The sequence below is a fragment of the Muntiacus reevesi genome, chromosome X, assembly GCF_963930625.1.
Source record: "Muntiacus reevesi chromosome X, mMunRee1.1, whole genome shotgun sequence".
NCBI lineage: Eukaryota > Metazoa > Chordata > Mammalia > Artiodactyla > Cervidae > Muntiacus > Muntiacus reevesi.
Genome location: NC_089271.1, coordinates 39,722,818 through 39,748,905, shown reverse-complemented (window position 1 = coordinate 39,748,905; position 26,088 = coordinate 39,722,818). Strand labels below are relative to the sequence as shown.

Genomic DNA, 26,088 nt, shown 5'->3' with positions numbered 1-26,088 from the left:
AATCCCCAAACCCATATATTGCCTCTATTCAAATTTTATCTCTTTCTCTTTTGGTATGATCTGAAAAAAAAATTGTTACAATTTACTTCTCCATGCCAGAATTGTTTCTGTTGGTTACATATGGACATATTTGAAAAATTTTTATAGAGGGAGTTTGCAATTATATTCACTGCATTATTGATGATAACTCTCAACAGGAAAAACTTCCGTTTTGAGCTGCTCATAAATTTAGGCATTTGATGATTGGAAGAATTTTCCACATACCAGCTTCCGGCTCTGTACATTTCAAACCTTGTTTCTCCTCCTCCTCCTCCCACATCCCAGCTGCTCTAGTGTCATGATGGCAGGTGGGCAGTGGGATTATTCCTGGAAGTCATTCCTACCCCAGGATGGCCAGTAATAGCTATCTATGTAAACAGTTCCCATTAAGGCCACAGTAAAATGTACCCCCAACTCAACTTGCTCTCAGGCAGCTTCTAATGCTTCAGGACCCGAGGGGAAGCGTGACAGAGTCAGGGCGAGAAGAGAGCCATCTTTATCTATTACGATTCAATACATATCTTAACTAATTTGCAGTTCACTCCTGCAAATGGTACCAATGCGTAGGACCAGGTGGATCCATTTCTGGCCGCGCCTCCAACCCCCACCTCTACCTCCGCCAAAGTCGTCTGCTAATGAGGGGCTCTGCCTCTTAAGCTCTGTGTAGGTACCAGCCTGTGAGGGGTTTTTGTTGTTTCTTTGAATTGACAAAAGCGGAAGCAGAATACCAAAGGGCCGACTCCGGAAGGCTTGGATTTGTGTCTCTCCGTGACCTTGAACGGGTTGTTCCCCTCTCCGTCTGCCTCGGTTCCCCCACTTCCCAGCCTCCCACGCGCGAAGGGCCTCCTAACGCCCACCCGGTGCCGGTCCCCTGCCGTGTCAGCACGCGGCCGCTAGAGGGCACCATAGCCCCGTCTCAGAGCCGGGGAGGCCAGGCGACTGGGCCGGGTTGCCAAGGCGACGGCGGCGGCAGTCTAGCAGCTGCTGGCTCAGCTCCGCCTTCTTGGATGCTTTACGCGACCAATCACGAATCGCGCTCCATGGGAAACGTCGACGCCCACAGAAAACTGATGAAGTGGGCAGGGCCTCGCGCAGACTCCGCTTGACTTTGGCCGCTCGCGATGCGCTGGGATCTTTAGAGAGAAGGCGGGTTTCGTGACGGGGAGTGCTGTGATCCCTGCCGTGGCCCTCCCTGCCACCAGGGGGCTTTGTCACCCCTCAGGCTCATGACACTCACAGGACACTCCTTGATTTGAGGTGTCTGGGACGGGGAGGGGCTGATCAAGTGATCTGTGACGGACTGGACCACCAATGAGAGAGCAAGGCTCAGGGCCTCCCAGGCGGCTGCTCTTCCGGCTCCTGTCCTGGAGGGCCTGTGTTGGTGGCACCGCCCTGGGCTAGGTGGTAGGATCTGATGGCGTCCGCAGAGCCCCCATTTGGAGGTCAGGTCATGCACCCGCAGAGAATCCCATCCTGCCGTGTGGCCCTCTTGCAGGGTGATGGGCATTGCTCAACGAAAGTTCGCAAGAGATTTTGTCTTTTATCCCTGGGCCTGAGGCAAGCGAGGGGACTCTGAGCCCACCTCCCATGTCTGGGTAGAAAGGGTGGGGGTGAGGAGGCAGAAGCAAAGGATGTAGGTGAGCGGAAATCGATCTGCCTAACAACAGTTTTCTGTCCCTACGAGTGAACCCTGGGATAGCCCTGGTCCATGGTGATGTGGAATTCCTTCGTGCAGGGCTCAATTTAAATCGACACTTACTGACTTGGGAGGGGGAGGATAGATGGCAGAAAGGGTCAGCCAAACAAAGAGGGTACAGGAGGTTGTGCAAGGAACTTGGGCATACCCAGCAGTGGGAGTAGGGGTGTGTGCAAGAGCTCCTTGTAACCACAAGGGGGCGCAGTGGAGGGGAAGCCTGTGTAGTGGGTGTGTGTTAAAATACACATAACATAAAAGTCACCATTTTAACAATTTGGGTTTTGGGTTTTTTTTTCTGCCCACTCTCTATGGCTGTAGGATCTTAGTTCCCCAACTAGGGATTGAACCCTGGCCCTCAGCAGTGAATGTGCAGAGTCTTAACCACTGGACTGCCAGGGAATTCCCAACAATTTTTTAAAGTATACAATTCAGTAGCATTTAATACATTCACAGTGTTGTGCAACTATCAACATTGTCTAGTTCCAAACATTTTCATCACCCCAAAAGGAAACCCTCACCCATTGGCAGTCACTCCCTATCCCTTCCCAGCCCCTGGCAACTACTAATCTCATCTGTGAATTTGCCAATCCTGGGCATTTCATGTAGATGGAGTCATACAACGTATGGTCTTTGTGTCTGGCTTCTTTCACTCAGCATGATATTTCCAAAGTTCATCCACGTTATAGCAGATGTTTAGTACTTAATTCCTTTTTATGGTCAGATAATATTCTGTTGTGCAGGTAGACCACGTTTTGTGAATCCGTTTAGCTGTTGATGAGCAGTTGCACAGTTTTTGCCTTTTGGTGATTGGGAACAGAAGTACAATTACTTCTGTGTCTTCCTGTCCTCTGTGGGCCCCTCTGGCTGCAGCTGTCTCTGAATGTTGGGCTGTGAGCAGGTCTTCTGGCATCTACCCCTGCTCCCCACCACCCCAGCCAGGGAAACTCTGTGGTCTGGGGGAGCTTGAACTCATCAGTCACCACCTCAAACAGAGAGAGTTCACTGGAGTTATTTTGTTTCCTCTCGGGGGCTAGGCCTTTACAACTCAGACACCATAATCTGCTCTTTTTTCTGTTCTCTGCTAATATCAATACATCCATAAAGCAGAGAACACACCAGAAAGCTGGTCTGGTTGCTGCCACATTGAGAGGGTGAAAGAGCTAGGGACAATGGAAAAACCCTAAAAGGTGGGAGGACATGGGGGAACAAAGGTGTCAGTTCGAAAATACGACCGTGCATACTTTCATTTTTACTTACTCTCTTGATAACAACATGTACACATGATTGGAGGGTGGAACAATGTGGGACATGGAGGCCACGTCCCAGGAAAATGCGGATGGGAAGTTAGGAGGGGCTCTCTGCCTCAGCAGGGCCAGTCTGCCCAGACCCTGATGTGAAGCAGGAAGAGGAAGGCGGCATGTGTATGTGGAGCAGGGGGCAACCCCACTTGGACAAGTAGAACCAGGGGGTCCTTCTTTGCCAAGTGAGATGGGTAAATTGTGATCACCGGTCCTGGAATAGGTAGCCAATGGGCCTCTGGTGGGGGGAATCTCTCCCCAAATCCACAAAGTACACACACAGAGAAGCCTCCCTAGGCCTATGAATCAGCTAACAAACCATGTCAATCTGGGATTTTAATGGTCTAGGACCCTTTGATGCATCAAGTCTTCTTTTTTTAAAAAGTTGCTCAGTCTTACCCAACTTTCTTGCCACCCCATGGACTATAGCCTGCCAGGCTCCTCTGTCCATGGGATTTCCCAGGCAAGAATACCGGAGTGGGTTGCCATGCCCTCCTCCAGGAGATCATCCCATCCCAGGGATTAAACCTTATTTGTCAGGTGGGTTCTTTACCACAAACGCCACCTGGGTCTGCTAGATTCTGAATCAGCTGTTCCACCGAACACATGCATCCCCACTAACTCACTGCAGTTGGGATTCAGCGTTTACTGAGATGTCCTGGATGAGCTGCTCTCAGATTCCCAGGTTTCACTTTTTTTTATTTGAAGGAGACCAACATCCCATGGACAGAGGAGCCTGGGAGGCTACAGTCCACAGGATCGAAAAGAGTTGGACAGGATTTAGTACACAGCACAACAATGGTTTGCCAACTTTGTTTTTTCTTCTTTAGATCCTTTCTTGTTGTTGTTTAAATTGAAGTAAGCTCTTCTCTGGTGGTCCAATGGTTAAGATTTCGTGTTTCCAATGCAGGAGGCATGTGTTTGATCCCTGGTTGGGGAACTAAGATCCCACATGCTGTGCAGCATGGTAAAAAAATTTTTTCAATTAAAATATTTAAAAAAAAATAATACAAATTGAAGTATAGTTGATTTACAGTGTTGTTAGTTTCTGGTATAGGCTTCCCTGGTGGCTCAGACAGTAAAAAGTCTGCCTGCAATGCAGGAGACCCAGGGTTCAATTCCTGGGTTGGGAAGATCCCCTGGAGAAGGAAATGGCAACTCACTCCAGTATTCTTGCTTGGAGAATTCTATGGACAGAGGAGCCTGATGGGCTATAGTCCATGGCGTTGCAGAGAGTCGGACACGACTGAGTGACTAACGCTTTTCTTTTTGGTATATAGCAAAGTGATTCTGTTACACGTGTGTGTGTGTGTGTGTATATATATATATTTCTTTTTCAGATTCTTTTCCATTATAGTTCATTATAAGACTCTGTATATAGTTCCCTGTGCTATATAGTAGGATCTTGCTGTTTATTTTATATATAATAGTGTGTATATATTAAACCCAAATTTCTAATTATTCCTCCTTCCTCCTCATTCCCTTTTTGGTAACCATAAGTTTGTTTTCGATGACTGTGGGTAGGTTTTGTAAATAAGTTCTCTTGTATCATTTTTGAGATTCCACATATAAGTGATGTATGGTATTTGTCTTTCTCTAACTTCCTTCACTTAGTTTGATCTCTAGGTTCATGCATATTGCTGCAAATGGCTTTATTTCATTCTTTTGCATAGCTGAGTAATATTCCATTGTATATATGAACCATATCTTTATCCGTTCATCTGTTGATGAACATTCTGGTTCTTTTCGTGTCTTGGCTTTTGTAAATAGTGCTGTAATGAACATTGGGGTACGTGAATCTTTTCAAATTAGTTTTCTCCAGATATTTGTGCAGGAGTGGGATTGCTGGATCATATGGTAACTCTATTTCTAGTTTTTTAGGGAACCGCCGTGTTTTCCATAGTGCCTGTACCAATTTATATTCCCACCAACAGTGTAGGAGGGTTCCCCTTTCTTCAAACCCTCTCCAGCATTTATTATTTCTAGACTTTTTAAAGATGGCCCTTCTGACCAGTGTGAGGTGATACCTCGTAGTTTTGATTTGTATTTCTCTAATAATTAGAAGTGTTGATTAGCATCTAATAAAAAAGATGGTGATCATCTTTTCATATGCTTATAGGCCATCTGTATGTCTTCTTTGGAGAAAGAACGGGCCTTCTGCCCATTTTTTGTTTGGGATGTTTGCTTTTTTGTTATTAAGCTGTATGAGCTATTTGTATATTTTGAAAATTAAGCCCATGTTGCTCAAATTGTTTGCAAATATTTTCTCCCAGTCTGTTGGTTGTCTTTTTGTTTTTCTTATGGTTTCCTTTGCTGTGCAAAAGCTTGTAAGTTTAAGTAGGTCCCATTGGTTTATTTTTGCTTTTATTTCTAGTATCTTGGGAGGTGACTGACCTAAGAAAACATCACTACAATTTATGTCAGGGAATGTTTTACCCATGTTCTCTTATATGAGTTTTATGGTGTCATGTCTTATGTTTAAGTCTTTAAGCCGTAAGTTATCTGCATATGATGACAATTTTACTCTTCCCTTTCAATTTAGACAACTTTTATTTCTTTTTCTTATCTGATACTGTGTCTAGGACTTCCAATACTATGTTGAATAGAAGAGGTGAGAGTGGACATCCTTGTCTTGTTCCAGAATTTAGCAGGAAGGCTTTTAGCTTTTTACTGTTGAGTATTATGTTGACTGTAGGTTTGTCATAAATAGCTTTTATTATGTTGAAATATATTCCCTCTATTCCCACTTTGATAAGACTTTTTATCATGAATGGATGTTGAATTTTGTCAAATGTTTTTTCTGCATCATTGAGATGATCATGTGATTTTTGTCTTTTCTTCTGTTGATATGTTGTATGACAAGATTGGGTTACATATGTTGAAACATCCTTTTGACCCTGGGATGAATCCAACTTGATCATGGTGTATGATCTTTTCTGTATATTGTTGGATTTGATTTGCTAATATTTTGCTGAGAATTTTTGCATCTCTATTTATCAAAGATATTGCCCTGTAGTTTTCTTTTTTGGTAGTGTCTTTGTCTGGTTTTGGTATCAGGGTGATGGTGGCTTCATAGAATAACTGGGAGTACTCCCTCCTCTTCAGTCTTTTGGAAGAATTTGAGAAGAATCAGTATAAGTTCCTCCTGTGTTTGGTAGAATTCCCCAATGGAGCCATCTGGTCCTGGACTTTGTTTGCAGGGAGGTTTTTTTTATTATTATTAATACAAATTCTATTTCACTTCTAGTGACCTGTTCAAATTTATCTAATTCTTCTTGATTCATTTTTGGTGGACTGTCTGTTTCTAGAAACTTGTTCATTTCTCTAGATTGTTGAATTTGTTGGCATATAATTGTTCATTGTATTCTATTTTTTAAAAAATTTCTGCAGTATCTGTTATTATTTCTCCTCTTTAATTTCTTATTTTGTTTATTTGGTTCCTCTTTTCTACTTGGTGAGCCTGGCCAGAGATTTGTCAGTTTTGCTTACCCTTTCAAAAAATAGCTGCTAGTTTTATTGATGTTCTTTTTCTATTATTTTTGTAATTTCTATTTTATTTATTTTCTCTCTGCTCTTTATTATTTTCTTCCTTCTGCTGACTTTAGGTTTTCTTTGTTCTTTTTTTCCAGTTCTTTTAGGTGGTAAGTAGGGAGTTTATCTGAGATTTTTCTTGTTTTTTGAGGAAGGCCTATATTGCTGTGAACCTCCCCCTTAAGACTGCTTTTGCTGCATCCCATAGATTTTGTATGATTCTGTTTTCATTGTTATTTGTTTCAAGGTATATTTAAGTTTTCTCTATGATTTCATTGTTGACCCATTGTTTTTTAGGGCATGTTATTTAGTCTCAATGTAATCATTTTTCCCTTCTTTCTGTGGTTGTTTTCTACTTTCATACCATTGTGATCAGAAAAGATCCCTGAAATAATTTCTATTCTCTTAAATTTGTTGATGCTTGTTTTGTGTCCTACTATTCTAGAGAATGTTCCATGTGTAATTGTTAAGAATGTGTATTCTAGTTTTTTTTTTATTCTGGCTTCATTCACTTTATTTTTCTCATATAAAATTATGTGGTGGCTACAGCTGGAGCCTGGAGTCTCTGCATAGAGACTCTGGTGTGGGTCTTGACAAGATGGTCAGTGAATTCCTGATACGGAGACTTGGTGGACACCGTCTCTTTCCAGAGATCGGGGTGAGATAACTGTAGGTCTTGGAAATGGCATCAAAAGTAGCCTTGGCGAAAATGCCAGGGTGATGGTGCAGCCACTGGCAGAGATGTAACAGTCATCAGTGCCAGCCATCATCAGGAGCTTCTTGGGCACAGGGGCTGAGGTGGTGCCAGTTCCCCTGGGAGCAGGGATGAGGCCCACCAGCACAGAGCCCCAGCAGCCGGTCACCTTGCAGTGGACGCTGTGGGACTTGCCAATCTTATTTTCCTGGTAGCCTCGTCACGTGGGGATGATAGAGAGCTTGGCCAGGATGATGGCCCCACAGATGCCAGTGTCTACTTGACATCTGAACCGACACATCCGTTGTAATCCCTGATGGTGACAAATGCCTTGAACCTGGTCTACTGACCAGGTCTGCTGCACGGTCTGTTTTTGCATGGGCATAATCTTTAAAACCTCATCCTTGAGGGATGCTCCCAGGAAAAAGTCAATGATGTCAAATTCCTTGATGGGCAGAGAGAAGAGATGGATTTCCTCCAGGGACTTGATCTTCATGTCTTTGACCAGGCAGCCCAGCTTGGTAACCGGGAGCCACACCTTGTCCTTGGCCTTGCCTCCGTGAGCTCTGTGATCTCTGCCCTATCCCTGATCCTGGCTCTGACCCAAGCCCAGGACCCCCCTGCTGAAGCCACCTTGGAAGCCGCCACGGCCTCCCATTCCAGGCCTTCTCTAGGCTTTCTCACAGCACCAGTACCATCCACCATTTGGTGTTCTTATGAAGAAGCGTATTCTGGTATTTTGAGGCTGTAATGTCCTGAAAATATCAATTATGTCTCACTATTTTATTGTGGAATTTAGGATCTCTGTTGCCTTATTGTTTTGTTTTGTTTTGGTCTGAAAGATCTGTCAATGATGTCAGTGGGGTGTTAATGTTTCCTAGTATTATTGTATTCCTGTCAATTTCTCCCTTTATGTCTATTAGTATGTTCCATGTATTTAGGTGTTCCTATATTGAGTTCTGGTGAAGACTGAGGGCAGGAAGAGAAGGGGGTAACAGAGGATGAGATGGTTGGATGGCATCACTGACTCCATGGACATGAGCCTGAGCAAACCCTGGGAGATAGTGAAGGACAGGGAAGCCTGGCGTGCTGCAGTCCATGGGGTTGCAAAGAGTCGGACATGACTGAGCGACTGAACAACAGCAACAACAAATACTGAGTGTGTGTATGTTAATGAGTGTAACATCCTCTTCTTGTACTGATCTTTTATCATTGTATAGTGTTCTTCTTTATCCTTCTTTATGGCCTTTTTCTTAAAGTCTATTGTGTCTGATATGAGTATTGCTACCCCTACTTTCTTGTTATTTCCATTTGCATGAGATAGCCTTTTTCATCCCCTCACTTTCAATCTATGCGTGCCCTTTGCCCTAAAATGGGTCTCTTGTAGGCAACATATTGTAGGCTCTTGTTTTCTTATCCAGTCTGCCACTCTATCTCTTTTTTAAAGTTATTTTTTATTGGAGTATAGTTGTTTTACAGTGTTGTATTAGCTGCTGCTATGCAGCAAAGTGAATCAGTTATATGTACACAGATGAAAGGTTGCTGCTATGAGCCATGAACACCACCAGGATTCCTGGCCTCTGGAGGAGAGGAATTCAATCCAGGGCCAGTGATGAGGCTTGATCGCTCAGAGCTTGTTGTGTAATAGTATAAAAGAGAGAGAGAAAGTTTCTGACATAGACAGCAGAAGGGGACAGAAAGAGTGCCTCCTTGCTAGTTTTTAGCAAGGAGTTATATACCTATTAGCAAGCTGCTAATTAGAGAAAGGAAATGCCTCAAAACTGAGAGAGTGGCTCCAGGCCCCTCACCCACAACATGCAATTTGGGATAGCACTGACACAAGGTGAGTCATCCCGGCGATAAAACAATTCACAGGAATCTTGAAGAAAGGCAGATTTCCAAGCAAATACATAGTTCATTAACACAGCTTAAGAAAGATATTTCCATAAGAAAAACACAATGGTTAGCTCAAGGTTTGAGATAAGTTCAGGTGTAACCAGGTGTTACCATGACAACATAGGATTGGAAGAGAAAAGAAAAAAAAAGTCTGCCACTTGCAGTTTGTTTCTTCCTGCTGCTTAGAGACCTCTGGCCTCCCTACCGAGGCTATTAACACTCTCACGTACATCCACTCATTTTTAGATTTCCTTCCCATTTGCACTGTATGTCTTTTGATTGATGCATTTAGTTCATTGACATTTAAGGTAATTATTGATAGATAATTATTTATTGCCATTTAAAACCTTTTTTTCCAGTTGATTTTATATTTCTTCTTTTTGTTTTTCCTTTTGTGGTTTGATGGTCTTCTTTTATGGTTCTTTTTTGAGAATCTATTATGCTTGAGTTATCTTCTTTTTGGTTTTTGTGTATCTGTTATGTTTTTGATTTGTTGTTCAGTCGCTCAGTTGTGTCTGACTCTTTGTGACCCCATGGATGCCAGGCTTCCCTGTCCTTCACCATCTGCCGCAGCTTGCTCAAACTTTATGTCCATCGAGTCGGTGATGCCATATAACCATCTTATCCTCTGTCGTCCCCTTCTCCTGCCTTCATTTTTTTCCCAGCATCAGGGTCTTTTGTAATGAGTCGGCTCTTCATATCAGGTGGCCAAAGTATTGGAACTACACCATCAGTCCTTCCAATGAATATTCAGGAATGATTTTATCACGCGAGTGTATGCTCCTCAGTTTTTGTCTCATCACAACAAAGATTTGGAGTGAAGGACATTGAAGCCCCCCTCGGCGTGTCACAGCTCTCGGGTCTTGGACAGACCGTGTTGTAGCTCTCAGGTCTCGAACGGACCATGTTATAGCTCTTAAATAAATCAGTGTTACAGCCCTCTCTTATTTAGATAATAGCAGGAAAATCCATCTTCGAGGCGTGAGGGCACATCGCTCCAAAGATGCAAAGAGAAGAGCGCCCTATTGCATGGGGGGGAAGAGAGAGAGAGAGAGAGAGCCCTTTGGCTCCTCTTTTTATATGTTTTATTTTTTCCTCCCTGGGCCTGTCCTATGTAAATTGGGCTAGCCAGGAGTGCTGTTTGTTTTACCTGAGGTCCTCATTCCAGTCCTGGGACCTTCCTTTGTTCTATTTTTGCGGGCTTTTCCCTTCCAGGTCTTTTAGTCACCGCCATTCTGGACTCCTTTTCCCTATTCTAACTACCTAACATTCCCCCCTCAAGAGATGGGAGGCCCAATTCTTTGGGAATAGGGGCGTCGAGGTCTCTCTGGCTACTTCCTGCTGAACTGGGATGGTGAGGGGCATTGGGCCTCCCCCTCTTGCTAGTCTCAAGCCTCAGAGTCCTCATAGCAGCATCCATCTAAGGGTGAGTGATATTTTCCATGGTCGGCTGTAGTTTTTTTGTTTGTTTGTTTGTTTTTGTTTTTTTTCAGCTGTAGTTTTATATCTTTGTTGAACTGGCACTGCATGTTGCAGCTTGACCTGGGCAGAAACAAGACAGGTTAGACAATTGACAGTACATGGAACAATCATAAGCAGCATCAGTATGGCATAACAAGGACTAGTAGGGGCATTAGCCAATTTCAAATTTACATCATCAGGATGGCTCAAGTCTCTCCTTATTCAGGGATCAGAAGATCTATCTCCTGTCTGTTTGGGAGTATTATCCCTGCCAAGCTGTGTTGGCTCCTTAGAGCTATCTTGAGAAATCTTATCCCCAGAGACCAGATTTTGAGGGTGTTCATTAGAATGGCACTCATTTATAGTTCTGAATAGGTATCTGAGATCTTCCAGGGGCTCACAGGTGTATTGAGTGTCCGCTTCTGTTTTCTTCCACGGCTTGACACATGAGTGGTGAATCCAGGAGTCATGTCCTGGTACCTTGACTGGTATGGGAGTAGAAAGTATTACAGGGTAGGGGCCCCTCCATGTGGGCTGGAGTTGAGACTTTGGGGACCCATCTTTCCAGACTTTAATTAGGACTTGAGCCCCTGGAGCATATAGTGGTGACTCCTTAGAGTCTTTTGGGTCCTGGTTCATACCCTACAAGCGTATATCCTGTTGGAATTGTCCAATGGCCATGGTATAAGACTGGAGGGTCTGAACCTCTGGATCTAGGAAGAGGTCATTGACATAAACAAAAGGTCTCCCATATAGCATCTCATAAGGACTAAAACCAGCCTGTTCCTTAGGGGCAATACGGGTATGGAGGAGGGCTATTGGTAAAGCCTCCTTCCATCCCAGGGAGGTCTCCTGGGTTATCTTTTTTATTGCTGATTTTAAGAATTGGTTGGCTCTTTCTACTTTTCCTGAAGACTGAGGCCTCCAGGTACAATGGAGATAATAAGTAATGCCCAATGCTTTAGAGACCCCTTGGGTGACCTTAGAAGTAAATGATGTCCCATTGTCACTTTGTAATGACCTGGGCAGACCAAATCTTGGAATGATTTCATGGAGCAGTATTTTTACCACCTCCTCAGTCTTCTCAGTCCAGGTGGGAAAGCCTTCAATCCATCCTGTGAATGCATCTATCATGACTAATAGGTATTTATATACCCTTGAGAAACTGGCATCTGGGTGAAGTCCTTCTGCCAGTCCTCTCCTGGGTAGGCCCCACATCGTTGGATGGGCTGGGCCAGCTGGGGTCTTCGAGGTCCTTGGGGGTTGTTTAATTGGCAAGTGGGACAAGAGGAGACCACTTGTCTTATAGTTATTTGGAAGCCTGTTCCTCTGAAGGACCATTATAGTAATCTTTGGAGGGCCTTTTCCCCTAAATGAGTGGTGGCATGTAAGGAGTTAACCAACTTCCATTGGAGGTTCCCAGGCAGAAAAAGGAGTCCCTCCTTTTGGAACCACCCCATATGATCTTCTTGAAAGCCCTCACTCTTAGCTCTAAGAGTCCCACTTTCAGTATATGAAGGAGTTTCTGGCAAATTAGTCTGTGGAACTAAGGTGGCAACCCCTATTAGGTCATGGTTCTGTACTGCTGCTCTCTTAGTGTGCCTGATCAGCTGCTTGGTTCCCTCGTGCCACTTCCGCACTCCCTTTTTGGTGTCATTACAGTGGGAGACTGAAACCTCAGTGGGCAGATGGACTGCCTCCAAGAGTCTAAGAATTTGATCACTATATTTGATTGGGGACTCTCGGGTAGTCAAGTGGTCCCTTTCTTGCCAAATAGCATCATGTGCCTACTTGATGCACCAGAAAGGCATACTTGGAGTCAGTGTAAATGGCTCTTCTTTTTCCTTTTCCCAGCTCTAAAGCTCGAGTCAGGGCTATGAGCTCAGCTAATTGGGCTGAAGTACCTGGTGGCAGAGGCTCTGTGATCTCAAAATTGGAGACTACTGCATATCCGGCTCTTTTTCCATTCAAGACAAAGCTGCTTCCATCAGTGTACCAGATTTCCTCAGGATTGGTCAGAGGATCTTCCGACAATCCCTCTCGGAGTTTTGCCCAGTGGTACAAGGTTTCTAGACAAGAGTGAAAGGGGAGAGCGCCCTCGGGGGTAGGGAGGAGGGTGGCTGGGTTAAGAACCTCACAAGGAAAAAAAAAAAAAAAAAGAACCTCACAAAGGGATATAGTGAGGCCTGGATTTTCCATCAGCATTACTTGATATCTGAGGATTCTTTGATCAGACATCCATAAATGGCCTCTCCCATTTAGGAGTTGTTTTACTTGGTGGCTGATAAAAATAGTTTGCCCCCAAAGGAGAGTTTTAAAGCATCTTCTATCATGATTGCAATAGCTGCAAGATTTCAAAGGCAGCGGGGCCAGCCTTGGGCGGTTGGATTGAGTCTCTTGGATAAGTAAGCTACAGGCTGGGGCTCAGATCGCAACCTTTGAGTTAACACTCCCAAGGCTATTCTCTCTCTTTCATGGACATAAAGTTGGAATGCTTTTTCTGGGTCTGGCAACCTCAAGGCAGGTGGCTGAGTTAAGGCCTGTTTTAGTGTATCCTCTGCCTTCTTTTGAGGTGTTCCCCACATCAGTGGGATTGAATCATCTCGGCCCTTCAAGCTTTCATATAAGGGCTGGGCAATTAGACCATAGTTGGGTATCCAGATTCTACAATACCCAGTTAGCCCCAGGAAAGCTCGCAATTGTTTTCGAGTCGTGGGGGAGGGCAACTGGAGGATTCCTTGTACCCGATCAGAGGACAGCCTCCTGGACTCATGTGTAATCCCAGGTCGGTGACCTTTGTCTCAACCATCTGTACCTTAGCACGGGAGACTTTATATCCCCTCTCTGCCAAAAAGTTTAGAACCTGAATTGCATGTTGTTGGGCACTTTTCTCATCTGAAGAGCAGATTAGTAGGTCACCTATGTATTGTAATATTTCCCCATTAGGTCCCAGGTCCAGATCTAGGAGATCCCGGCTAAGCGCATGTCCAAACAAGTGGGGGCTGTCTCTGAACCCCTGAAGTAATACTGTCCAAGTCATCTGTTGGTGTTTTTCTCCTGGGGCCTCCCACTCAAAGGCAAAAAGATATTGGGATTCCTTAGTCAGTGGTATGCAAAAAAAAAAAAAAAAAAATGCATCTTTGAGATCCAAGACTGTAAACCACTTGGCACTGGGTGGGATTTCTCCCAAGATTACATAGGGATTGGGTACTGTGGGATGGAGGGGTCTACAGCTTCATTTATGATCCGGAGATCTTCAACCATTCGCCAGGTTCCGTCCTTTTTCTTTACTAAGAGGATTGGGGTGTTACATGGCGAACTGGTAGGGACCAATAGCCTATAAGCAAGGAATTTATTAAAGGCTGTAGTCCTCTCGAGCCTCTCTTTTGAGAGGATATTGTTTCTGGTTAGGAAACCGAGTGGGATCTCGGAGGACAATGATGACTGGTTCAACTTGGTGGGCTCGTCCAGGAATTCCCTGGTCCCACACCTGGGGTTTAGTTTTGTCTTCCCATAGTTTTTGGTCTCTTTCTATTGGAGAGGGTGTAATGGGTTCTTCAGTAGTAACCAGAAGCTGCAGGGCTCTAGGGGCTGAAAAGCTTCCCATCACAAGGGTGGTCCCCAGTTTAGTGAATATGTCTCTTCCCAATAAGGGAGTAGGACACTCAGGGAACACCAGAAACTGGTGGGAAAATATTTGTCCATCCCAGCAACAAAGAAGTGCTTGGGTGAATCTTTTAGTAGTTGTTTTTCCTGTAGCACCCAAAATGGTACAGGTTTGGGAGGAGAAGGCCCCGGAGTAGGAGATCAAGACAGAGTAGGTAGCCCCTGTGTCAACCAAGAAATTCTCAGACCTACCTGCCACATCCAGTTGCACCCTTGGCTCCAGCCCCATGATGGTTATCTGTGACAGGCAGGCTGGCTGGAGCAGGATGCTTCAGTCCTCTTGGATCATCATGAAGGAAGGCTTGGCGCTTGACCTTGAGGCTCTTGGGTCCCGAGGGCAGAGTGCCGCCCAGTGTCCCAGTTGATGGCATTTGTGGCAAGCCGTTCTAGGAGACTTGTCATGGTTTGGACACTCTTTGGCCCAATGCCCCGCTTGTCTACAGATTAGGCATTTGCTTCGTGCCTTGTCCTTCAAGGACTCGGGGTTTGCCATAGGGCTTCCCTGGAGGGCAGCCAGCATCTGGGCATGCCTGTCTCTTTCCTTTTCTCCCTCTCCTGGGCCTTGGCCTCCTTCTCCTGTTCTCTGTTATAAAAGATATTGGTGGCTGGCTGGACCATCTCTCTAGAGAGGAAGCAGGGTCCTGCTGCTGTAGCTGTTGTAACTTAATTCTGATATCTGATGCGCATTGGGACAGGAATTTGTCCTTTAAAATCACCTTTCCCTCATAAGAGTCTAAGTCCAGATTGGTAAACTTTTGGAGGGCCTCTTTTAGCCTTTCCAGAAAGGCAATGGAGTTCTCATTGGGCTCCTGAGTTATTGCTGACACTGGGTACAGTCCCACAAGTAATAGGCTTCCTTCTATTTCCATGGGTGGACTTCCTTAGGGGTAAGTCTTTCTGAAGCTTATCCTACCCAGTACCGTTGCAACCTGAGAGCCAGGCGTCCCCAGGTCAGGGTGCAGATCCCCAGGCAGGCTGAGGCGTGACAGCCTCCTAGAGATCGAATCCCCAGGCAGGTCGAGGCATGACGGCCACCCAAGAATTGGGTCCCTGGGCTGTTCGAGGCGTGACGACGTCCTGGGACCCTCGGACTAGAGTTTGGGTGTCCCCAAAGTCTCCAGCGTGACCAGTGTTAGGTAGGATTAAGGGGTTGGATATTATACAGTACTTCCCTCCCAAGGCTAGCTCTTTTCTGGTTGTCCCTCTAGAAGATTATAGAGGCAATATTGTGGGCCCGGATGGGGCTGAGGAAAGGAGCATGAAACAGGAGGGAACGAGGCAGAACACAACCTTTGAAAGAATGGCATAGTATGAGGGCATAATGTAAACCGATTAAAATCAATTGGGTCCAAGATGACAAGTCAGATTGAAGTAAACCTTAATCCCCAATCTGTAAGCCAAAAGACACACCCAGAGGTGGCAGGACAGCTCTAAGGCACTGTCTAAAGACAGAGGAGTGGGTGGTTCCCCAATGGCTGGGATGCTCTTCCTGCTCATTAGCATATGAATTCACCCCACTCACAAAACCTAGCCAGGCCTCATTCCATGACCTTGTAGAATGGGCGCTTTTCTCTGAATCCTAACAAATCTACCTCTTACCTATTGCTTTGTGTCTCACTGAATTTTTGCAACGAGACATCAGAGCCTGAGCTTCATTAGGTCCTGAAGCTGGGCTTCCTGGGTTTTGGTCGGGTTCGAGTCCCGGGAGAGAGCTGAAGGAAAGGAGGAAAAAGCAGTGGGGGAAAACGTGCCAAGGAATCCCCCTCATAGCCTGCTGGAAAATTTGCTAAATATCTGACCGGTGCTCACAGTTTTCATTGGCCTGATCCTTGGCACAAAGAAGAGTAAGGACAGAAGAACCCACACCAGCTTGTGTAACAGCTACTGGGGCTCAGCAGATAGCGCCTTTGGGACATACCGAAGAGTAGCCTCTCCAGTTCAGTTCAGTTCAGTCACTCAGTCGTGTCCGACTCTTTGAGACCCATGAATCACAGCACGCTAGGCCTCCCTGTCCATCACCAACTCTCGAAGTTTACTCAAACTCATGCCCATCGAGTCGGTGATGCCATTCAGCCATCTCATCCTCTGTCGTCCCCTTCTCCTCCTGCCCCCAATCCCTCCCAGCATCAGGGTCTTTTCCAATGAGTCAACTCTTCACATGAGGTGGCCAAAGTATTGGAGTTTCAGCTTCAGCATCAGTAGCCTCTCCAGAGTCCCTCAATTGCTCCCACTGCTGCCCGCCTGTTCGCCGGGGGGTTGAAGGAAACAAGAAACAAGAGACTGTAAAGGAATTATGATTTCGTTAGGCATATGTCCCTCCAGCCATAGGAGCGAGGACCTCCTACCTTAACTGGAGGTCTTCTGGAATCTGAGGCTGAGCTGCGGGCTTTCTGCTGAGTTCGGTTTTCGCTGCCCCGGTTTCCAGCACGATGGGCCTTTCTGGGCGCTGGGTTTTCTTTGCGTTCCGCTTCTACCACAGGAACTTCACTGAGTTGGGTTTATGCTGCGCTTGGCCGCCGCCTCGTGGAGGTTGTTTCAGCCAGGTTAAACCCAAGTCACAGCACCATAGATGTCAGGCGAGTATATGCTTTGCGGTTCTTTGTCTCATCACAACAAAGATTTGGAGTGACGGACATTGAAGCCCCCCTCCGCGTGTCACAGCTCTCGGGTCTTGGACAGACCGTGTTACAGCTCTCAGGTCTCAAATGGACCATGTTATAGCTCTTAAATAAATCAGTGTTACAGCCCTCTCTTATTTAGATAATAGCAAGAAAATCCGTCTTCAAGGCATGAGGGCACGTTGATCCAAAGACGCGAAGAGTGCCCCATCGCGTGGGGGGGTCGGGGGAGAGAGAGAGAGAGAGCCCTTTGGCTCCTCTCTTTATATGTTTTTGTTTTTTTTCCCCTCCCTGGGCCTGTCCTATCTAAATTGGGCCAGCCAGGGGTGCTGTTTGTTTTACCTGAGGTTCTCACTCCAGTCCTCGGACCTTCCTTTGCTCTATTTTCGCAGGCTTTTCCCTTCTATGTCTTTTAGTAACCGCCATTCTGGACTCCTTTTCCCTATTCTAACTACCTAACAATTTCATTTAGGATTGACTGGTTTGATCTTGCAATCCAAGAGACTCTCAAGAGTCTTTTCCAATACCATACTTCAAAAGCATCAGTTCTTCAGCACTCAGCCTTCTATATGGTTCAACTCTCACATCCATACATGACTGCTGGAAAAGCCCATAGCTTTGACTATATGGACCTTTGTCGGCAAAGTAATGTCTCTGCTTTTTAATATGCTGTCTAGGTTGGTCATAGCTTTTCTTCCAAGGAGCAAGCATTTTTTAATTTCATGGCTGCAGTCACCATCTGCAGTGATTTTGGAGCCCAAGAAATTAAAGTCTGTCACTATTTTGTTTCCCATTTATTTGCAATGAAGTGATGGGACCAGATGCCATAATCTTAGTTTTTTGAATATTGAGTTTTAAGCCAGTTTTTTCACTCTCCTCTTTCATCTTCATCAAGAGGCTCTTTAGTTCCTCTTCGATTTCTGCCATGAGGGTGGTATCATCTGCATATCTGAGGTTATTGATATTTCTCCTGGCAATCTTGATTCCAGCTTGTGCTTCATCCAGCCCCACATTTCCCATGATGTATTCTGCATATAGGTTAAATAAGCAGGGTGACAATACACAGCCTTGACATACTCCTTTCCCAATTTGGAACCAGTCTGTTGTTCCATGTCTGGTTCTAACTGTTGCTTCTTGAACTGCATACAGGTTTCTCAGGAGGCTGGTAATGTTAGGGGAAGCACACTGATTGAAACCGCCCACCCTGGCCAGGCACCACAGTCACCATCTGCATGAGTTGTTTTACGACAGGAGGTCCTGGTAAGGAACAGGGAACTAATAAGCCTCTACCAACTGGAAGAGTTCGAGAAAGGTCAAAAGGAGACACCACATGTCCGACCACCTCCCAGAATCCTTCTCTCTGGCATCCATCTTGGCTGAACATGGCATGCACCACCAGGAAGGACTCTGAGTCAGAATGATTGGCTAAAGACAACCCAGAAACTAATCCCATCACCATAAAACCTGAGACTGCAAGCCATATGGCAGAGCTGTTCTCCTGGGTTCCCTAACCCTACTGTTCTCCACCCAGGCGCCCTTTCCCAATAAAATCTCTTGCTTTGTCAGCACATGTGTCTCCTTGGACAATTCATTTTCAAGTGTTATACAAGAGCCCAGTTTCGGACCCTGGAAGGTGTCCCCCTTCCTGCAACAGTAAGGTGGTCTGGTATTCCTCTCTCTTTAAGAATTTTCCATAGTTTGTTGTGATCTGCACAGTCATAGGCTTTAGTGTAGTCAGTGAAGCAGATTTTTTTCTGAAATTCTCTTGTTTTTTCTATGATTCAGTAGAGGTTGGCAATTTGATGTCTGGTTCCTCTGCCTTTTCTAAACCCAGCTTGAACACCTGGGAGTTCTTGGTTCATGTACTGTTGAAGCCTAGCCTGGAGAATTTTGAGCCTAGCTTGGAGAATTTTGATTTGATTTGTGGTTGCCCTGATTTTCAAGTATATTAACCCAGTACTGTATCTACATGCTTTACACTGGTAGTCATATAGGCTCAAGCACATTCTTTAGAAAAAACTACAGAACTTGCCTGGTTAAGAATCTGTCTACCAATGAAGGGAACACGGATTCAATCCCTGGTCTGGGAAGATCACACATACTGAGGGGCAACAAAGCCAATGTGCCACAACTATTGAAAGCCTGTGCTCTGCAACAAGAGAAGGCACTGAAATGAGGATCCTGTGCAGAATAACTAGAGAAAACCTGCAAATAGCAACAAAGACCCAGTTCAGCCAAATAAATTAAGTTTAAAAAAATCTACAATTTTTTATTCCCCTTCCCCACATTTTATGATTTTGATGTCCTCTTTTACATCTTCATGTTCATCTTTTTGCTATTCTTTGGAGTTATAATTCACAAAAAATTTTTGTATTCTGTGTACTAGCTTCCCCCACTACCTGCACCACGTGGCTTTAGGGATCTTAGTTACCTGTCCAGTGGAAGCACTGAGTCCTAACCACTAACCCTGTACTCACTTATTTAAGTGATTTACTTTCCAATTTTTATTTTCTCTTACAGATTCTTGCTGCTTTTCTGTTTTGAGAAGACCTTTCAATATTTCTTTTAGGATTGGTTTAGTATTGCTGTAGTCTTTTAGTTTTTTTTTTCTCTGAGAAATTCTTTATCTCTCCTCCTATTTTAAATGATTATCTTGCTGAATAGAGTATCCTAGGTTGCAGGTTTTTCCCTTTCAGGGTTTTGAATATTTCTTGCCACTCTCTTTTGGCTTGCCACTTTTCTGTAGAGAAATCAGCTGATAGCCTTGTGGGGGTTCCCTTGTAACTAACTTTGGTTTTTTCTTACTGAATTTAGAATCCTCTCTTTAACTTTTGCCATTTTAATTATGTCTTAGTGTAGGTCTATTTGGGTCATCTTGTTTGGGATCCTCTATATTTCCTGTACCTGGATGTCTATTTCCTTCTTTAGGAAGTTTTCCACCATAATTTCTTCACATACATTTTTGATCCCCATTTCTCTTTCTTCTCCTTCTGGGAACCCTGTTATAAGTAGGTAGGCTCACTTTGTATAATCTGGTAGGTCTCATATATTGCTTTCATTTTTCTGCCCACTGTTCTGATTGGGCAATTTCTATTATTCTACCTTCCAGATCATTTATTATTCTTCTGCATTATTAAAGTTGCTATTTATTGCCTTTAGCTCAGCTTTCATCTTAGCACACGAGTTTTCTAATTTTAATTGGCTCCTCTTTATAGTTTCTAATTCCTTGTTATAGTGATCTGCACTTCTATTGATAGCCTTTTATAATTTCTTCAGTATTTTTATAACCTCCTTTTTGAACTGAAGATCTAGTAGACTGGAGAGGTTGGTTTCATTATTTATTCTTTCAGGGGATTTCTCTTACTCTCTTAATTGGGAGTGCTTCCTCTGCTTCTTCATTTTACTTATATTTGTCTGACTATGAATTTAGGAGAAACAGTTATTTAGTGTCATCTTGGAGGTGTTTGTCAACCTTGTGCTATACCATTTAGAGAATGAAGCACACATACACACAAAGCCACCTCATCATATAAGGATGGAGATTTAAATTTCAAAAGATCCATCTATATAAAATAGATAACTGACAAGGACCTCCTCTGTAACACAGGGGACTATACTCAATATTTTGTAATAACCTATAATGGAAGAGAATGTAAAAATATATATATATATTTCAATAAGAATTTAAAATAATACCAAGAAAATATCCAAAGATCCTATAATCTTATAGGGCAGTCTTTTATTTTTCATTTATTTATTTTTATAATTTTATTTATTTTTGATTGTGCTGGGTCTTTGTTGCTACAGAGGCTCTCCTCTGGTTGCGGTGCACAGCTTCTCATTTTCGTGGCTTCTCTTGTTAACAGAGCACAGGCCCTAGAATGCACGGGCTTCCGTACTTGTGGCTCACGGATTTAGTTGCCTCATGGCATGTGGGATCTTCCAGACCAGGGATCGAACCCGAGTCTCCTGCATGGACAGGCAGATTCTTTACCACTGAGCCACCAGGGAAGGTTGTAAGGCAGTCTTTTAAATGAAACAAATTCAATTTTATTAAAATCTTACTATGTTGTCCCTATTTCTCTCATTTTTCCTTAATTTAACCAGACAAATGCTCAGAATATGAGGTTTGAGGACCAGTCCAGGGTTTAGGGCTTCCCTGGTGGCTCAGACAGTAAAGAATCCACCTGCAGTGCGGGAGACCTGGGTTCAATCCCTGGGTGGGGAAGACCCCCTGGAGAAGGAAATGACAACCCACTCCAGTATTCTAGTCTGGAGAATTTCATGGACAGAGGAGCCTGGCAGGCTATAGTCCATGGAGTCGCAAAGAGTTGGACATGACTGAGCAACTAAACACTTTCACTAGGGTTTAGAAACCTCTTCACTGATCCCCTACCAGGGCCCCTGGAATCTTCTCATCTGGTTATCTTGTTTCCTTCTTCAATTAGTATTCCCAATTTGATTTTTAGGCTTATTTATTTATTTATTATCATTTTATTCCCCCGGAGAAGGGCATTGGCAATCCACTCCAATATTCTTGCCAGGGAAATCCCATGGACAGAGGAGCCTGGTATACTGCAGCCCATCAGTCCATGGGGTTGCAAAGAGTCAGACATGACTTAGTAACTGAACAACAACTTCATATATATTTATATGAAGTTCATTTATAAACATTTATATGATTAAAAAATCATATATAAACTTCATTTATATATATGTTTCCCAGGTGGCGCTAGTGGTAAAGAACTCGCCTGCCAATACAGGAGACGTAAGAGATGAGAGTTTAATTCCGGGGTTAGGAAGATCCCCTGGAGGGAGGGCATGGAAACCCACTCCAGTATTCTTGCCTGGACAATCTCATGGACAGAGGAGCCTGTTGGGTTACAGTCCATGGGCTTGCAAAGAGCCGGACATGACATGACTAAAGCGACTGAGCACAGCACAGCACATAGCTTTATAATGTTGTGTTAGTTTCAGGTATATAGTGAAGCGATTCTGTTATATATATATGTATTCTTTTTCAGATTCTTTTCCCATATAGGTTATTACAGAATATTGAGTAGAGTTCCTTGTGCTCTGTAGTAGGTCCTTGTTGGTTATCTGTTTTATATATAGTAGTGTGTATATGTTAATCCCAACCTCCTAATTTATCCCATGTTTCCCGTTTGGTTAACCATAAACTTATTTTTGAAGTCTGTAAGTCTATTTCTGCTTTGTAAATAAGTTTATTTGTATCTTTTTTCATAGATTCCATATAAGTGATATTCTATTTGTCTTTATCTGACTTATTTAGTATGAGAATTTCTAGGTCCATCCATGCGACTGCAAATTGGCATTAGTTTATTCATTTTTTTGTAGCTGAGTAATATTCTACTGTACATATATACTATGTCTTTTTTGGTGGGGAGGGCTGCTCCATCAGCAGTGAGAGTCTGTTGCCCTAACCACTTGACTGCCAGGGAATCCCCTGTGCCATGTCTTTTTTTTTTTTTAAATCAATTTCTATGTTGATGGATAGTCAGGTTGCTTCCATATCTTGACATTTATTGTAAATAGTGCTGTTATGAATATTGGGGTGCATGTATCTTTTCAGATTAGTTTTCTCTAGATAGTTGCCCAGGTGTGTGTGTGCTAGAGCATATGGTAGTTGTTTTTTTAATTTAATTATTTAATTAATTATTTATTTTTTTGCTGTGCAGTTTTTTCTCTAGTCACGGTGAGCTGGGGTTACTATCTAGTTGCAGTGCACAGACTTTTCATTGCCATGACTTCTCTTGTTGCTGAGCACAGGCCCTAGGGTGTGAGAGCTTCAGTAGTTGTGGCACAAGGGTTCAGTAGTTGTGGTTCTTGGGCTCTAGAGCACGGGCTCCATAGCTGTGATGCATGGTTGCTTCTTGGCATGTGGTGTCTTCCCAGATCAGGGATCGAACCCATGTCTCCTGCATTGGCAGGAGGATCCTTTACCACTGAGCCACCAGGGATGGTGCTGGTAGTTCTATTTTTAGTTTTTAAAGGAACCTCCATAGTGTTCTCTATAGTAGCTTTGCCAATTTACATTCCCACCAACAGTGTTGGAGAGTTCCCTTTTCTCCACACCCTCTCCAGCATTTATTGTTTGTAGATTTTTTAATGATGGTCATTCTGACTGGTGTGAGGTGATACCCCATTGTAGTTTTCATTTGCGTTTCTCTAATAATTAGTGATGTTAGGCATCTTTTCATGTGTTTATTGGCCATCTATATGTCTTCTTTGGAGAAATGTCTATTTAGATTGTCTGCCCACTTTTTGATTTTTTTTTTTTTTATATAGGGTTGCATGTTGCTATTTGTCTATTTTGGAGACTAACCCCTTGTCAGTTGCTTCATTTACAAATATTTTCTCTCATTTTGTGGGTTGTTTTTAAATTTTTATGATTTTCTTTGTTGTGCAAAGTTTAATTAGGTCCCATTTGTTTATTTTCATTACTCTTAGAGGTGGATTCAAAAAGATATTGCTGTGATTTATGTCACAAAGTGTCCTGTCTATGTTTGCTTTTAAGAGTTTTATAGTATCTGGTTTTACATTTAGGTCTTTAATCCATTTTGACTTTAGTTTTGTATATGGTGTTAGTGAATATTCTAATTTCATTTTTTTTTGCATGTAACTGTCTAGTTTTTCTATCACCATTTATTGAAGAGACTGTCTTTCCTCCTTTGTGTATTCTTGCCTCCTTTGTCATAGACTGACCATGGGTTCATGGGTGTATTTCTGGGCTTTCTATCCTGTTCTGTTGATCTATATTTCTGCTTTTGTTTCAGTACCATACTGTTTTGATTACTGTAGCTTTGTAGTATAGCCTGAAGTCAAGGAGCCTGATTCCTCCATCTCCATTTTTCTTTCTTAGGATTTCTTCAGCTATTCAAGGTCTTCTGTGTTTCCATAGAAATTAAAAATGTTTTGTTCTAGTTCTGTGAAAAATGCCATTGGTAATTTGATAGAGATTGCATTGAATCTGTACATTGCCTTGGTATTTCCAGTTTACTCTTTTTTCAAATTGAAGTATGGATGATTTCTAGTTTGCTTAAAAAAAATCTGTATTGAGGAGTAATTGCCAGATATAATTGTATGCATTTAAAGTGTACAATGGGGGACTTTCCTGGCAGTCCAGTGGTTAGGACTCTGCACTTCCACTGCAAGAGGCGTATGTTCCACTCCTTGGTTTAGGAACTAAGATCCTGCAAGCCATGCGACATAGCCAAAAGTTAAAAATAGAATAAAGTGTACAATGTGATTTATTGACATGCATACACATAGAATGATTACCAAGATCAAGATATTTAACACATTCATCACCTCACATAGTTAACATAGTTAACTCTGTGTGTGTGTGTGTGGTTAGAATGCTTACAATCTACTCTTGCCAACTTTCAGGTATCAAATACCTTTTTGTTAACTACCATCAGCATGCTATTCATTATAGCCTCAGAACTTATTCTTCTTGTAGATGCAAATTTGTACCCTTTGACCTACAGCACCCCATGCTAATTAGAAAGCATACTGCTCAAATCAGAACCTCTGATAGCTTCTAGAAATCTCTAGTGTATTAGTGGTGAGCAACCTTTATCTGCTCCCCCCCCCACACCCTGCCTCCCCCGCAGCCTTCCTCAAGAGACAATTTCAGGGAAAGAAAATGATGCTTATAGGCTGCCTGTATTTGCATTGCAAATGAAAATAGCTTTGAATCCTGTGGGGGAAATATGTATTTTCTTCCAGGGGAACTTGCCTGTGCAATCAAGTAGATTTATTCTAATGAGCAACCGATGCCATTTGCCAGTTACTAAAATGTTAATATCGGCAGAATTGAAAACTAGTCACATAAAAGCAGTTTTCTAATTTTTTTATCACAAAATTAGTTGACAGGCTGAAGGTAGAGATAAATAGAAGAGCATAAAACCATTTGTTACAAGTAGTAGGCTTCATCTCACTCCCTTTGATACATCAGTTAGACTTGTTTTGATGCACTACAGGAAACCAGCTTATTAAGAATTCTGCTTGTTGGTAATACATTGCAAGCTGTACATTTCAGTTAGAACTCAAATGGTTTCTAAGGTACAGCCATAAAGGTCAGTGCTCAAAATAGCTGCTGCCCCCAGGGAGTGAGGGCTTCCTAAGAGGCCCTTAAGGGAGCCCAGACCGAATTTACTGGAATTGCTGGTTTTGGAGGCTTAAAAAAATATTACAAATATAAGTCCTTATGTGTTATCAGGCAGATTTTGACACACAGGTCCTAACTCAAAGTATTGTGTGGTTGACACTTGAATTTACTAAATCATGCGAGTCCTAGTTGATTAGAACTATGGTAACAAAGAATTTGATTCCTTTGATGCTGAGGCAGCTGAGTTAACATCTGGAGTCAAAGTGCCCAGATTGGAACCCCTGAGAAAGCACTGTTATCTATTTAGTTATCACTCTGTTCTGGCCACTAGTGCAGGGGGATTTACAGAAAGGACCAGGGGAGGGTAAGGTGGTTAGCAAGATGGCACATATGGGAACTTATTAATGATACAGCAGAGGAGGAACAGACATAGGGTATAAAACTTGGAGAAATCACATGATTTGGGAGACTCTTCGAAATTCACTTCCTTATGTTTGTAGTTTTAGGCAAGAATGTTCCTTACCATAGCAAGACTAAATACATTGTCTGCCAGGCCTTAATTCTCAAATTGGTTTTCATTGTTAAAAAATGATGTAGAAAATCCTGAGTTGCATTCTCTCTGAAGTCTGCAGCATTGCAGAGCCCATTTACTAGAGGCCATGAAATCTACAGAAGTTCTCGTCTTATTTTCTGCATTTCTAGTTTTATGCAATTTCATTAGATATTTCTGCTTTGGTAATAAGTTTAGAAAGGAGAAGGAAAAGAACACAGTTACAAATACAACACTTATGGACTTTCCTGGTGGCCCACTGGTTAAGAATCTGCCTGCCAATGCAGGGGACACAGGATCGATCATTGGTCTGGGCAGATCCCACATGCCACGGAGCGACTAAGCCCATGCGCCACAACTACTGAGTCTGTGCTCTTGAGCCGGCAGTCACAACTACTGAAGCTCAGGTGCTCTAGAGTCTGTGATCCACAACAGGAGAAGGCCGCACGCTGCAACTAGAGAGTGGTCCCCACTCACAGCAACAAAGACCCAGCACGGCCGAAAA

The 26,088-nt window shown here is 43.3% G+C and overlaps 1 pseudogene; it reads right to left on the bottom strand.

Moving 5' to 3' along the window:
• Positions 1-7,096: 7,096 nt before the first annotated feature.
• LOC136154438 (small ribosomal subunit protein uS5 pseudogene) lies at positions 7,097-14,510 on the bottom strand (annotated as a pseudogene).
• Between the last annotated feature and the right edge of the window lie 11,578 nt (positions 14,511-26,088).